General features: G+C 43.6%; 1 long non-coding RNA gene across 1 annotated transcript in view; it reads left to right on the top strand.

Moving 5' to 3' along the window:
• LOC142072238 (uncharacterized) overlaps positions 1-7,220 on the top strand; it is a 37,445-nt gene extending 30,225 nt beyond the window's left edge. Inside the window, exons 2-4 of the long non-coding RNA XR_012668680.1 lie at positions 2,914-3,008; positions 4,278-4,495; positions 6,503-7,220. This is a non-coding gene — a long non-coding RNA (uncharacterized LOC142072238). The remainder of the gene's footprint in view (positions 1-2,913; positions 3,009-4,277; positions 4,496-6,502) is intronic.
• The last annotated feature ends 7,342 nt before the right edge of the window (positions 7,221-14,562 follow it).

Here is a 14,562-nt window from a genome sequence, read left to right on the forward strand (position 1 = left end):
CTAGTAACCACAGATGCGTCCGAGCGTGGTGTGGGAGCAGTTTTAATGCAGAAAGGACCTGATCAAGAATTCCACCCTGTAGTGTTTCTCAGCAAAAAACTGTCTGAGAGGGAAAGCAACTGGTCAGTCACTGAAAAAGAATGTTACGCCATTGTCTACGCTCTGGAAAAGCTACGCCCATATGTTTGGGGACGGCGTTTCCACCTGCAAACCGACCATGTTGCACTGAAGTGGCTTCACACCGTCAAAGAAACTAACAAAAAACTTCTTCGGTGGAGTTTAGCTCTCCAAGATTTTGATTTCGACATCCAACACATCTCAGGAGCTTCTAACAAAGTGGCTGATGCACTCTCCCGTGAAAGTTTTCCAGAATCAACTGGTTAAAATAGTCCTTGAGATGTGGAAAATATTGTTAGTCTTTATGTACTTGGTAGTATATTTAGAGATGCATGTGTCTTATTAACTCTGTTTTCCTAGAGCTCCAGGAAGAAATCCCAGCCAGTGTTTCACCCTAGCTGAGATTTGGGGGGGCGTGTCATAAATATAAAGGGAAGGGTAAACCCCTTTGAAATCCCTCCTGGCCAGGGGAAAGCTCCTCTCACCTGTAAAGGGTTAAGAAGCTAAAGGTAACCTCGCTGGCACCTGACCAAAATGACCAATGAGGAGACAAGATACTTTCAAAAGCTGGGAGGAGGGAGAGAAACAAAGGGTCTGTGTCTGTCTGTATGCTGCTCTTGCCAGGGACAGAACAGGAATGGAGTCTTAGAACTTTTAGTAAGTAATCTAGCTAGGTATGTGTTAGATTATGATTTCTTTAAATGGCTGAGAAAAGAATTGTGCTGAATAGAATAACTATTTCTGTCTGTGTATCTTTTTTGTAACTTAAGGTTTTGCCTAGAGGGGTTCTCTATGTTTTTGAATCTAATTACCCTGTAAGATATCTACCATCCTGATTTTACAGGGGGGATTTCTTTATTTCTATTTACTTCTATTTTTTTATTAAAAGTCTTCTTGTAAAAAACTGAATGCTTTTTCATTGTTCTCAGATCCAAGGGTTTGGGTCTGTGGTCACCTATGCAAATTGGTGAGGCTTTTTATCCAACATTTCCCAGGAAAAGGGGGGTGCAAGTGTTGGGAGGATTGTTCATTGTTCTTAAGATCCAAGGGTCTGGGTCTGTAGTCACCTAGGCAAATTGGTGAGGCTTTTTTACCAAACCTTGTCCAGGAAGTGGGGTGCAAGGTTTTGGAAAGTATTTTGGGGGGAAGGACGCGTCCAAACAGCTCTTCCCAGTAACCAGTATTAGTTTGGTGGTGGTAGCGGCCAGTCCAAGGATAACGGGTGTAATATTTTGTACCTTGGGGAAGTTTTGACCTAAGCTGGTAAAGATAAGCTTAGGAGGTTTTTCATGCAGGTCCCCACATCTGTACCCTAGAGTTCAGAGTGGGGGAGGAACCTTGACAGGGTGTCTCATCCCTCATCACACGACTGGATGTTTTGTTGGCATTTAGGACTTTTTTCATGATCTTTTAGCAACAAGAAATCCAACTGCTGTTATATCTTTTCCTTCCATGTTCCATGCCCCCTTGCAACCTGCTTGGATTACAGAAAGAAAATCATGTTCAGCAACTCGCTTTACCCCTACAGAGGAATCTCTCCATTAAGTGCAGTGTGCTCTCCAGTGAGTGTATCAGTAACCGCAGCACTTGTGGCTACAGAGCTGGAATAGCAATATTTCTGTGCTCAAATCCACATGCATAGGCTAACCCCAAACAGTTCTGCTTTCTGACCGCTGCCGCCTTCTGTTTCTTTTGCTAATGTTGCGGTCAATCTGGGCTTCCTTCTCCTGCTACTTAAAAATAATTTTGCCAACAAACTATCTTCTACTTAAGCAAGCAATGAGTATACCTGAACCAGCAGGGCATGCCTCAGGTACATTCAGCATTATGGGCACAAGTGACCAAGGAAGACACATCCTGCTGTGGTTCATTGCTTTCAGACCAGCTCCTCAATTGGAAATTTCAGGCTGTTGGAGGGATGTTCCGTACCATCTCCTTCGGTGGTATGAAGTGGATTGTGGCAGAAAAAGAAGAGTTAGGGTGATAAAACTCCTCTTAGCCACAACTGAGAGTCCAAAGTGTTTCAATTCTTATTTCTCTTGACTGTTTGCTGCTGTGGTTTTTGGGTTCATCGCGCTGGCCAGACTCTCCATCCCCTCCTATTCTCATCACCCTTTCAGCAGCACTATGTGACCCATTGCCTCTTTCCATTTCAAAATGGAGCCAGGAGTGTTAAGCAGCTCCCGGTTTGGCTCCTATGATAGAAAACGAGATTTCATGCTCTCTAGAGAGCAATGAAGCATCGCTACAAAGCTAGCTGGGGACTCTTCTCAGTATCCTGAAAGGGCGGCTGGGGACTCTCTTCCTGTCAGTTTCCTTCTTGTTCTGCACAACAATGAGAACAGGTTATAGCTCTCCCACGTGACCCTGATATTCAGGGACTAGGGCCTTCTGTACATGGCTGTCCACAGCCCCCCTCAGCCCCGACACCCCTTCCCATGACTCTACAGAAGTCTGTCCGTGAGATCAGGATCTGTGTAGTGAGGTGGGGATTAGGAGGGCAAGAGTGGGCAGTGTGCAAGCCCACTATGGGACAGGTGGGCTGGAGGATGCCCATCTTTCCCCCAGCACAGATTGCTCATAAAGAGAAACTTGGGGCTATATTATCCCTTCTAACACAGACTCTCTAAAGCAGGGAACCATCTTTAAAGGAGGTCCTGGAGCAACCCCTGGAGGTTCATTGTAGCCAAGGGGGTTGCTGAGTTAGGGGAGAGTCTAAAAGATATCTTCCCAACAGGAACAACTTGGGGGAAGCTCCACAAGAGATTCCTCATAAGTGTTTCTCTCTCCTCTCAGTTTCCCTGTAGGAGGGCTCGATCTGATCTATCGCTGTTTGAAAGACAATGAGATGGCTTGGGATAGGACACGGTCCTTCTTTCTGGAAGTGCCAGGTAATGCTTTCAAGCTAGGAGCCAAATTTTAGTTTGGCTTATTACATTTAACATGTGCACGGATATTATTTATTCCTACTGGAGCATCCTTTAAGATTAGACATGTGTTAGTGTTTACTGCTAAGCCTCTAGCTGCTGGCCAGTGGCCTTGTGTTTTGAAACACCAAAAAACACCTTCCTTTGTGCTTGTAGTATACATGCCATACCAGCAGGCCCATGGAAGAGCATGGTGCATCATGGCTACCATCAGCTCCCTTCAGCAGCTTCCACTGAAATCAATGCAGGCTACTGATTTAGGTGCTTAACTATAAACTTCAGAGCCTAACTACACCTTCATATGTTTTGGCAATTAGTATTTTTCATACATGAGCTACCATCATTTGACAGTGCCATGGGTCCCAATTCAGCAAAGGAGGAATCCCATTGACTTCAATGGGCCTACTCTTGTGATTAATGTAAGGCATATGCTTACATGTGTCACAGCCCCACTTGTGTATTTGAACTCTAAGAGGAGAGTGGAAGGAGCCAGACAACTCAGTGCCTTGTACTCCCTGAGCACAAGAGGGGCCAAGAAGGTGTCAGAACTGGCAGTAGCCCTAGCTTCCCTGTCCGAAAGAAGTTTTACTGACAAAAGTGCAGTGTAGACATAGCCTCAGACCCTCTCTGGCAACTTCTTGCAGCACCCCTCCATGAACACGGCAACAATTTCTAAAGCCACTACCCAGCCCCTATTTTCTAGTTTACTTGGGCTGAAGAACGTAACTACAGTAACTCTATGATTACTTTAAATATAACCAGCCCATCCTAAACAACTTTTCAGTCAACAAATAGATTCCAGTTTTCAAACAGGCCTGAAGGCGGCTACACAAGGGGCCAAGATAAATTCATGCCACAGTTTAATAAACAGTCAATCAAACCATAACAACAACAACTAGTGAGTATTCAATATAGAAAATCTTTTAGCATTAAATTCTGCATTCCTGTGCTGGTAGAGGGATGATCATCTATGTATCATAGAGTCATAGAATATCAGGGTTGGAAGGGACGTCAGGAGGTCATCTAGTCCAACCCCCTGCTCAAAGCAGGACCAATCCCCAATTTTTTCCCCAGTTCCCTAAGTGGCCCTCTCAAGGATTGAACTCACAAGCCTGGGTTTAGCAGGCCAATGCTCAAACCACTGAGCTATCCCTCCCCCTGACACTAGTCTATACATTATTTGATTATTTAAATAATCATTTAAAACAATAACTTGGTTTTATTTCACCATAGATCTGTTATGGACACAACTCACCGGAGACTGACATGCGTGGACTGAAAACTGAGCTCCCATTATGACATCATCCACTACTATGATTTAGGCAGTCAGAGGTGAAAGCACATGTGGTTCCAAGCTCTTGTTACAGGAAAATAAGCATGGTTAGATTCATTTCAAGCGATGCTGTTACCCTAATCTTTCCCTTCTTAAGGCCTTATTCTGCACTGCTCTGGTAAGTGGCGCTGGGAGGTCTGCCGATGGTGGGATTTGCTATAGCCCTCAGGGGAAAATCTTGGCCCCATTGAAGCCAATGGGAGTTTTGTTATTGACTTCAATGGTGTCACAATTTCACCCTTTAAAAGAAAAGGAGTACTTGTGGCACCTTAGAGACTAACAAATTTAAGTTTCACCCTTGGTGTTCGCTTAACTCAGCTGCCCAGGAAGTCAACAGGAGTTTTAATCATTGACAGAACTCTGCTTCCATGGAAGTCTATGTTGAAAATTCCACCCTGAGTGCCCTCAATAACCCTTAGATTCCCAATGGGAAGTGAGAGTGCTCAGAACCTGACAAGACCTGGCTCTTAATCTGTGCCATTATTTTATACATAAGAAAAGCAGGACTCAAGTAGGATACAGAGACCCAAAACCCTGTCTTACAATGTTTAGTTACAAAATAAACAACCCTGCATTCCCTGAATAGGTATTTCCATTTGTGAAAACAGCAGAGGGTATTCTTCTTTATAAGTCTACACAGATAATGAAAATATTTCTGTTTTCTTACATGTAACCCTTCTGCCCATCAGAGTTGGCAGCAACAAGGACTGGGTTCAGCATCTAGGGGTTCCATTCCAATAACACAATGCAAAACCGGCTCGAGCCCCCACCCAGTGACCTGGGAAAATACATACCACCCCCGCTGGGCGCCTCCAAGAGGCAATACTTCCCCTCTCGCAAGCACAGAGTCTGAGTGTAGCAAAAAGCCTTTTAATAACAGAGATAAACAATGTGGTATTATGTTGGGGAAACACCACAAACAGGATTCATAACATAACCCATGAGCAAAAACCCACCCCAAGCAAATTGGGGCATGTCCTTTCCCTTGGGTTCTTGAGTCCAGCAACCCGAAATCACCCAAAGTCTCAAAAGTCCAATGGCCCAGAAGTCTCTGTCCCTGGTCAGGGCAGCCCCAGAGTTCAAAAGTTTATCTGCAGAGTTTTACCTCCCAACCTGGGTGGAGATGGGGGGGGGGAGAAGAGGTAAGGGGGCACCTTACATGATCTGACTGCCCCACAGCTCCATAGGGCTTCGCTCCGCTAGCCAGTCCACAAACTGCTCCGCTCAGCATCCCACAAACAGTTCCCACCATCCTATGAACTGCTCCGCTCCACATCCCACAAGCAGCTCCTGCCATCCCATAAACTGCTCCACAAGCCGCTCCAGCCGTCCCGCAAACTGCTTCATAATATATTGTCAGGCTTCCCCACTACTTAACAGAACACTCAGTGATTTCAGCTCTTAGTCAGTTTTTAGCTCTTTTGTGATTTCAGCTTGTAGTAGGGGAGCCTTAGTGCTGGTGCACCATTAGCCCAAAGCAAATTCAGCTCAGCAGCCTGTAACTAGACTCCTAATGGAATCAACATTAGTGCTGATATTCTACAGTAGAGAGAAGAAGAAGTGTAATTAGCACATAAGACCCTCACCAGGGGGCCCATACCACCAAGTATAAATACCTGTCCCCAGCCTCTCTCAATTCATAGAGTTTTAGAACCCATGTCCCTTGCCTAGCGAGTGCTACTTAGTTGATGGCGAGTCCCTCCATCATAACAAAAGGCCCAGTACAGTTCCAAGCACAGTTCCCATAATCAGGGTAATAACAATTTATTCTTCCTGCCCCAATAACAGAGACACTGGGGATCCCACAGCAGCCAAAGGGACCATTTGGGCAGCTATGGCCTCATTCTAGGTGGGGTGGGTGTGCCTATGCAAATGAGATCAGCCCCTGATGTTCTTTTCCACAACTTGCCACACCTCACCACCAGATGTCAGGGTGGAGCTCATCCTGACTGCTTACATACACAAACACAAGACCAATATGGTAGGAGTAAATATATTGAAATTATAAACAACTTTCTCACCTAGAGTACAATCCTTCAGCATGGTCTGATTATGTCTGTATGGTCTAAGAAATAGAATATTCTCTGGCAAAATCTACATTTTATTTTGTTTCTATGTTTCACAGTATTTTTTCCCCACCACCTCTGCCACATTTAAAGACGAACGATGCAGCATTAATAGTCATCAGAATACTGCCGATGAAAATTAGTAAATGTGAATTGACCCTGCATGCACCTCCAAGAGCCAGTACATCTGAAACAAATGCAATGAACAGTGTGCTGTTTTGTTTCTAAGTACAGAAGAACAGAGAGAAAAATAAACAAGAAGTTTGAGGAGGGGGAAAGGGTAGGTAATTCGGGAGCTTAAACACTGACAAATGATTAACTCAATGAACAGAATTGTGAGGGAAATAGAGGAAAGTCAGGGTATTTTAAAAGGACAAGGCTAAGCACAAAAGGGAAAAGAGAAGAGATCAGAAGCAGCATTTAAGCCTAGAAAGGCTATTTGAATAAGCAGAGAAGTCCCACCATATCTTGTTACATAGAAGATGGCTTCAGTAGATAGCATGTGGTGGAGAGTGAATTCTGAACGGAGGACCAGCACATCATCATCTGCTGCAAGTGTAAACTGACTGTTCCTCTTCTGGACTGATAAGAGCACTAGATTCAGAGATTTTTGTTTTGTACATGGATCCAGCTTGTCAGAAGGTATTTGGAATAACTTGGGAAAAGCACCAATTACAGACAATATAAATGTTCTTATGTATTATCGTTTTATATACTGATGTCAATTACCTGATGTTAGAGGGCTTATTCCTTCACTCACTTACTTCCCTGGTCCTTCTCGCATGAACAGAGAACAACAATACCCGAAGTCCAAAGGTTCAAACAATTTGATGTTTATTGGGGTGAACTTCTAGCAAGCATGATTCTAGTTTCCTTCCTTAGTGTCCCCCTTCCCAGCTCTGACACCACAGAGCCTTACACCTGTGTCCCTGTTACCATTCCTGCCCTTAGCCATGATTCCAATTTCCTTACCCCCATTCCCATTTCCCCTTTAGCAAAACATGGTTCCAGTTTCCCATTCCGTGTTCCCATTTCCCACACCCACCCACTCACTTCCTGATTGACCTCAGACTATATAGTAAAACTTGAGTTCTGCTTAGCTGTACCTTAACCAATCATTTTCCTGAAATTTAACTAACCAATTCTAACATACTGTAACATGATTATGTAACCAATTATATCCCACCACCTTAATTAGTTTGCACCCAGCAAAATTAATTATACAGAAGACAGGAACAATCACAGAACCACACAGAGATTATACAGACAAACAATAGCAAAGTGGGAACTATAATGGCAAGACAATACAGAAGTGAGGATTTCACATCCCAGTATTGATAAGTGAGTTCTTGCCAGACAGGATGCTATCAAACTAAGTTTCTTTTTACATCTTCTGGGCACTTCCCTTTCTCTGGAGGTGATAGGCACTATCAGGACAGGATTGTATTCCTAACAGCCCAATAGCACCTTCTTTCAATGTGACTAGTTTGGAATGTGAGGATGTGACCCGTTGCTTCCCAGCTTGTGGCTGCCTCTGTTGCTTAGCCAAAGACCTTAGCCTAAGAACAGGGCCTCAGACTGTCACAGTAAGAGAAGGCCTTTACACCGGCAGACAGTGATTTTGATTCTTTCTTTTATACCTCTAACTAGCCAAGTGATAAGAATACACCTAAATTCTTAAAGTACAGGCCTTTGCAGACAGGCCTGAATATCTATATCCTAACACCTGACAGCTGTTATTTGGTATATGCATGGATCCACAACGTGAAGTCATCACTTCCTTAATACCAAGGCCATCTGATGAGGGTTCAAGTAGTCAGGGAAGCGGAAAAGCCCTATGTTAGGATATAGATATTCAGGCCTGTCGGTAAAGGCCTGTACTTTAAGAATTTAGGTGTATTCTTATCACTTGGCTAGTTAGAGGTATAAAAGAAAGAATCAAAATCACTGTCTGCCAGTGTAAGGTTCTTCTCTTACTGTGACAGTCTGAGGCCCTGTTCTTAGATTAAGGCCTTTGGCTAAGCAACAGAGGCAGCCATAAGCTGGGAAGCGACCGGTCACATCCTCACATTCCAACCAAGTCACATTGAAAGAAGGTGCTATTGGGCTGTTAGGAATACAATCCTGTCCTGATAGTGCCTATCACCTCCAGAGAAAGGGAAGTGCCTAGAAGATGTAAAAGGAAACTTAGTTTGATAGCATCCTGTCTGGCAAGAACTCACTTATCAATAGCTGGGATGTGAAATCCTCACTTCTGTATTGTTTTGTCATTATAGTTCCCACTTTGCTATTGTTTGTCTGTATAATCTCTGTCTGGTTCTGTGATTGTTCCTGTCTGCTGTATAATTAATTTGGCTGGGTGCAAACTAATTAAGGTGGTGGGATATAATTGGTTACATAATCATGTTAGGATTGGTTAGTTAAATTTCAGGAAAATGATTGGTTAAGGTATAGCTAAGCAGAACTCAAGTTTTACTATATAGTCTGCAGTCAATCAGGAAGTGAGGGAGTGGATGTGTGGGTGGGGGAGATGGGAACAGGGAATGGGGGTGGGGAAATTGGAATCATGTTTTGCTAAAGGGGGAAATGGGAACAGGGAATGGGGGTAAGGAAATTGGAATCGTGTTTGGCTATGGGCAGGAATGGGAACAGGGACACAGGTGTAAGGCTCTGTGGTGTCAGAGCTGGGAAGGAGGATACTAAGGAAGGAAACTGGAATCATGCTTGCTGGAAGTTCACCCCAATAAACATCAAATTGTTTGCACCTTTGGACTTCGGGTATTGTTGCTCTCTGTTCATGCAAGAAGGACCAGGGAAGTAAGTGGGTGAAGGAATAAGCCCCTAACACTCTACAAGAGTTCTCAGCAAAGAACCAAACCAGAATGTCAATAACCATGTCAAATTTTAGCTCACTTGCAAACGAAATGTCTGATGGTGAAATTCTTTGGATAAGAATTAGAAATTGGACAAAACTAAAATCTCAGATCCACACAACTTCCTGACTTTCCTCCTCCCACACCAGTTAAAAGTGAGTTTCACTTAACCTTAGATACAACCAATCTCATTCAAAGCCAAAACTGCTGGAGTGGGGAGGCACTGTTACTTGTGTGGGTTTGGATGGAGACAGATGAAATCCCAGCAAGGGATCTTGGCTTATTGAAGTCTTCTGTGATGACAGAAAGGGCTATGCTAGTGGCAGCAGCATGAGAGGACGGCAGACTGAGAAGACTGGTCAGGAAAGCAGAAAGAAGGGTAAAGCTAGAATATTCCCTTCATTCAATGGGACAGTGACCCAGCATTTATCTTATTTTAAAAAGTTCTGTTGTGATAACTGGGCCGACAAATTTACCCTAATTGTAAGCTCAACTGTGAAAGCTCAGGAATTAAAGCTCCTAAGATGTCACAATAACCTATAACAACAAATGTTGATGGGAAAAGGCGCAAAAAGAGACAGACTGAACTGAACTGGTCCAAACAAAAAGACTTACTGATATAATTCAAGGACTTTATTACGATCATGCCTGCTAAAGAAGAACAGTATGAGACTGGAAATCAATGAACCAAAATGGGTGTGTCAGAAATTAGGCCTAATTGGAGAGGAAAAAAGACCCATCACTCCCTTTTGGGGTTCTTAAAAAACAAAGACTTTATGGAAGAAACAGACAGAGGCAACTGTTACACTTGCCATAGGTACCGACTCCATGAGTGCTCCAGGGCTGGAGCACCCCTGGGGAAAAATTGGTGGGTGCTCTTCCCCCAGCTCACCTCGCCTCCCCTCCTGAGCATGCCGCGTCCCCGCTTCTCCTCCCAGTGCTTGCCGCTGCAAAACAGCTGTTTTGTGGCGTAACAAGCTCTGGGAGGGAGTGGGGAGGAGCGGGAATGTGGCACATTCAGAGGAGAAGGCGGGGAAGAGGCAGGGCCGGGTTGGGGATTTGGGGAAAGGGTTGGAATAGGGGCAGGTAGGGGGCAGAGTTGGGGTGGGGACTTTGGAGAAGGAGTTGGAATGGGGGTGGGGCGGGGTCGAGCACCCACCGGCGCCAGCAGAAGTCGGCACCTATGACACTAGCTGACTGAAAGAAGAAAGAAGAGTGAGCTTCACCATCATGGCAGACATCCCCTCTGTCTTCTAGGACCCCAGACCTTCTTCATCCTAATCCTGAGATGTCCTGACTAGATCAGGCCACAAAAAGGAGCCAGATCACACCACTTATCTCCACAGGCTCCAGCTAAATGCTGAACATCACATAGGATGAGATATGGTCCTCACCACCCGCCATGGGTCCTTTTCCTTCCCCGTGTTATTTCTTTTCTTTCTCCTTCCATCTAATAAGAGTCTGGCTAGCTGTCCAAAACTGCATATTTTATAGCACTACTGTGACCAGAAAGCAGCTAAATACAATGCCCTAAACAGCCTGATGGTCGTACAAGTTTGTCAGGTCTCTGAGTGGCTGGTAAGACTGTGTGCTGTATCTGTGTTTTTCCAGCAGCAAGGGTGCAAGTGAAAATCAACACCCTAGACAGAAGCTGCATTTTTTATCTTTCCTATTCTTTTCCCTTTTGTATATGTGTTTGTTCTGTCTTCTAAGAAACGGGATCGGATTTAACAGCAGCAGATCCAGGCCATCTCAACTAACTTAATCTCTCTTCCCCCGGACAGACAGTTATTTCCTTCTGTAATACCATCTAAGAGACTGTGAAACAAGGAGGGGAGGTAGGAACTTTCTTCTTAAAACTCTCTCCAGCTGAAAGGGAAAAGGGGTGTTGTTACAATGAAAGCCTTCTTTAATACCTTACATTTAAAATGCTTTAACTGTTTTCCCTTTTTTTCTGTATCTTTAATAAAAGGTTAAAGGGTTTTGAATGATGTGTTTGCTATGGTACTAAGCAGGCTAAGGTCTCTGATACCAAACCTTGTTTAAAAGAGTTTAATGCTGGATGGTTTCAGGGTCATGTTAACACCTTTGACTCTTTGAGCCCATATATTCCACCTCGTTAATACAATATTCCCCACCTTCACAGAATATTTGCTACTGAGGCAGGAATTCCTCTTTATTAAGCCACTATACCCCTGTAACATATGGACTCCTAATACTTCACAGAGCTCTAAGAAGTGGGAATTAACCATTTACATAGGGAATCCTGCATTGAAGTAGAACCTCCTACACTAGCAAAAGGGAAATTGGGGGCAGTAGGAAGATATTTTTTGTTTAAAGGGGGTGACAGTACAACAAGCAAAGCAGTAAAGTCAATTGTAAAATGAAAGCTTTACAAAGTGATCTACGAGTCCAGATTCTCAGCTTTTTATTTTCACTCATTTTTGCCTACTTTAACAACTCGTAACTTCCCTGAATTGTTTTCTTCATCAAGGTTTTGAATTGCAGCTATGTGTATTTGAGCAGAAATCACTTGTTTCATTAGCAATCAGATAAACACCACTATTAAAAGCCTTCTCTCAGAGCCTACATTCCACACTTTTTTCAGCCCCAAACATTTTTCCAATAAGTGTTTGAGGCTGCTGCTACGTGCACACAGGAGACCTGCAGCCAGCAAAAACAGGAAGTCACACAGGCTGTTATTTACAGCAGACCGTGTGAACGGTATGTGCATTCCAGTGAAAACCCCTTTAAAGGAACTTTCCCAGTTTGTTTTACTCAGGTTTTCTTTTTTTAATGAAGAGATGCTTGGGAAACTAGTCCATACGTATGGTTTTACTTCAAGGTCCAGTAGTGGGCAGCCTCCACCTCTTCTTCACATACTGCATTGACTGCAGCATGCAAGTACCTCGGCTGTGGAGGAGATTCCAGTGGGGCAAGAATCACCTCTAGCAGGATGAGGCTACGGTTTGAATGTTAGGTTTTACTAAAAGGCTTGCCATAGACATCAGTGCTGCATGGTAAAGTTACAGCTGCTGGGGGCCTGGCAAAGACAGTCATCTATTGTGTTAGCTGCCGTAAGAAAGGAATCAAAGCAGGGAGTGAAGAGAAGCTTCCAGTGGGAATAAAAATGCTTCAGCAGCATGGCAGGCTGCCTCTCTTGCCTGTTGCCATCAGAAAACTCATTACTCATTGTGGTATTTGAGGAAGTGAAAGCAGTTGGGGGCACAGTTCCTACTCTACCTCTGTACTGGAGGTCGGATTTCATAAGGCAGCACGCACACAGAATAGCAGTCACTGCGTTCTGGATCCAAAAATCTCAGTACTCATTTGGGCCTGAAGTCAGCAAGGTACTTACATGTTTAAAGTTAGGCATGTGCTTGAGTACTTTGCTGAGTTGGGGGCCTGAAGAGCAGGAACCCACAGAAACATTCTTGTAAAAGGAAGAAGAACAAGCTGATGTACTGTACCCCACATCACCATGCATGGTATCAGTAGGTGAACATTAACAATTCTTTAGAACTGACTATGCTTTTGTATTAGCCATTTTTTAACCTAAATAATTCCCAGTTTATTTTAAGTACTTAAGGGTAATAGCAAAAAAAACTTGAGTATTAGTTTGCACATTTTTGTTTTATATTTTCCGATGCTTTTTTCCCTGCATCTGAAACCACAAAAACATCCCTTATAAAACTATTAAAATGACAAACAATTTGGCAAAGGGGAGTGGGGGGGGGGGAGAGAGAATAGAAGTACTCCAAAGCTAAACCACACTGTTTGCTACAAGAATAAAAGGGAGTACATGTGGCACCTTAGAGACTAACCAATTTATTTGAGCATAAGCTTTCGTGAGCTACAGCTCACTTCATCGGATGCATACTGTGGAAACTGCAGAAGACATCATATACACAGAGACCATGAAACAATACCTCCTCCCACCCCACTCTCCTGCTGGTAATTGATCACTTTAGATAAGCTATTCGTGAGTAAGTGGCTCACGAAAGCTTATGCTCAAATAAATTGGTTAGTCTCTAAGGTGCCACAAGTACTCCCTTTCTTTTTGCAAATACAGACTAACACGGCTGTTACTCTGAAACTGTTTGCTACATTTCCACAGGGAATGCATATTGAATGTACACAATTAAGCTGAGACCTTAAAAAGCCTGAGTTTAACAAAAATGCTCTTAAATACAGGAACACTACCAAACACTAATGAAAGCAGATTCAGAATGGTTGATGTCAGAGTATCAAACTGTTTCTAAATTCTATTTCTCATTCTGAAATGCCATGTTCAAAAGAGCAGCGCTAAGGAGAAAATGAAACAGGTATTTTTAAAACCCATCTTGAATTAGAACTGCTAATCAGAGCTAGAATTCACACTGCATAAATGTGGACACAGAAAATCACTCTCCTGCTTTCTAATAGATTTGAGCCGGGGTGTGTGTGTGTGTGTATTTCACTTGTAGTGACTAAATCAAGGTCAGCACCGCAGCTTCTCATTAAAAAACTAAGATGATAATGAACATAAATGGTGTGATTTCCAAGTCTTATTAGACATAACACAAATTCAAAGCTGTTGTACTAAGTGCATCATTCTAAAGGGGCCCCCCAACCCTAATCCTGATTCTGCACTGATTTCGGAAGTCACAGTCGGATGCAATGAAAGTTGTGAGTGCTCAGCACCCTTGAAAAATCAAGCCATTTATTTGGTGCCTGGTGTTAGGCATATGAATTTGAAAGTTTTGGTCGTAACCTGTCTCAGATTACCCATTTGTAAAAAGGGGATAATACCGAGCCCCATGCTCCCCTCTGTTTTAGACCATATGGGAGCAGAATACCCTACACCTCCACCACAAGAGGAAACAGGGACAACATGGTGTAGTCCCACCTTCCACAAAGTTCTCACATCCCTCTGCACCTGGCTCCCTGCTTTAGACACTGTGGCTTATCAGAGGCACTGCTAGAAACAGCCACTCTCAGCAGAATGCTGCCTTCCTGATACCATTCTAAGCAGAAACATAGCGTAACATGGGTTTGATGGAACTTCCAATGCAGTACTAAACCTGCTTCCTCTGGGGAGTATATCTCCCAATAGCTACAGCTTCAGAGTCAGATATTTTAACGTTTCCCTCCTCCCATGAGGTTTTCCAAAAGAAAGGGGGTGCATTTCATGGGGCTGACTATACACTTTCTCTAACTCACTGGAATGATGTTGGATTAGTGTTTATACAATGCTTTGACAATAT

This window comes from Caretta caretta, chromosome 5 (assembly GCF_965140235.1).
Source record: "Caretta caretta isolate rCarCar2 chromosome 5, rCarCar1.hap1, whole genome shotgun sequence".
NCBI classification, from domain to species: Eukaryota; Metazoa; Chordata; order Testudines; family Cheloniidae; genus Caretta; species Caretta caretta.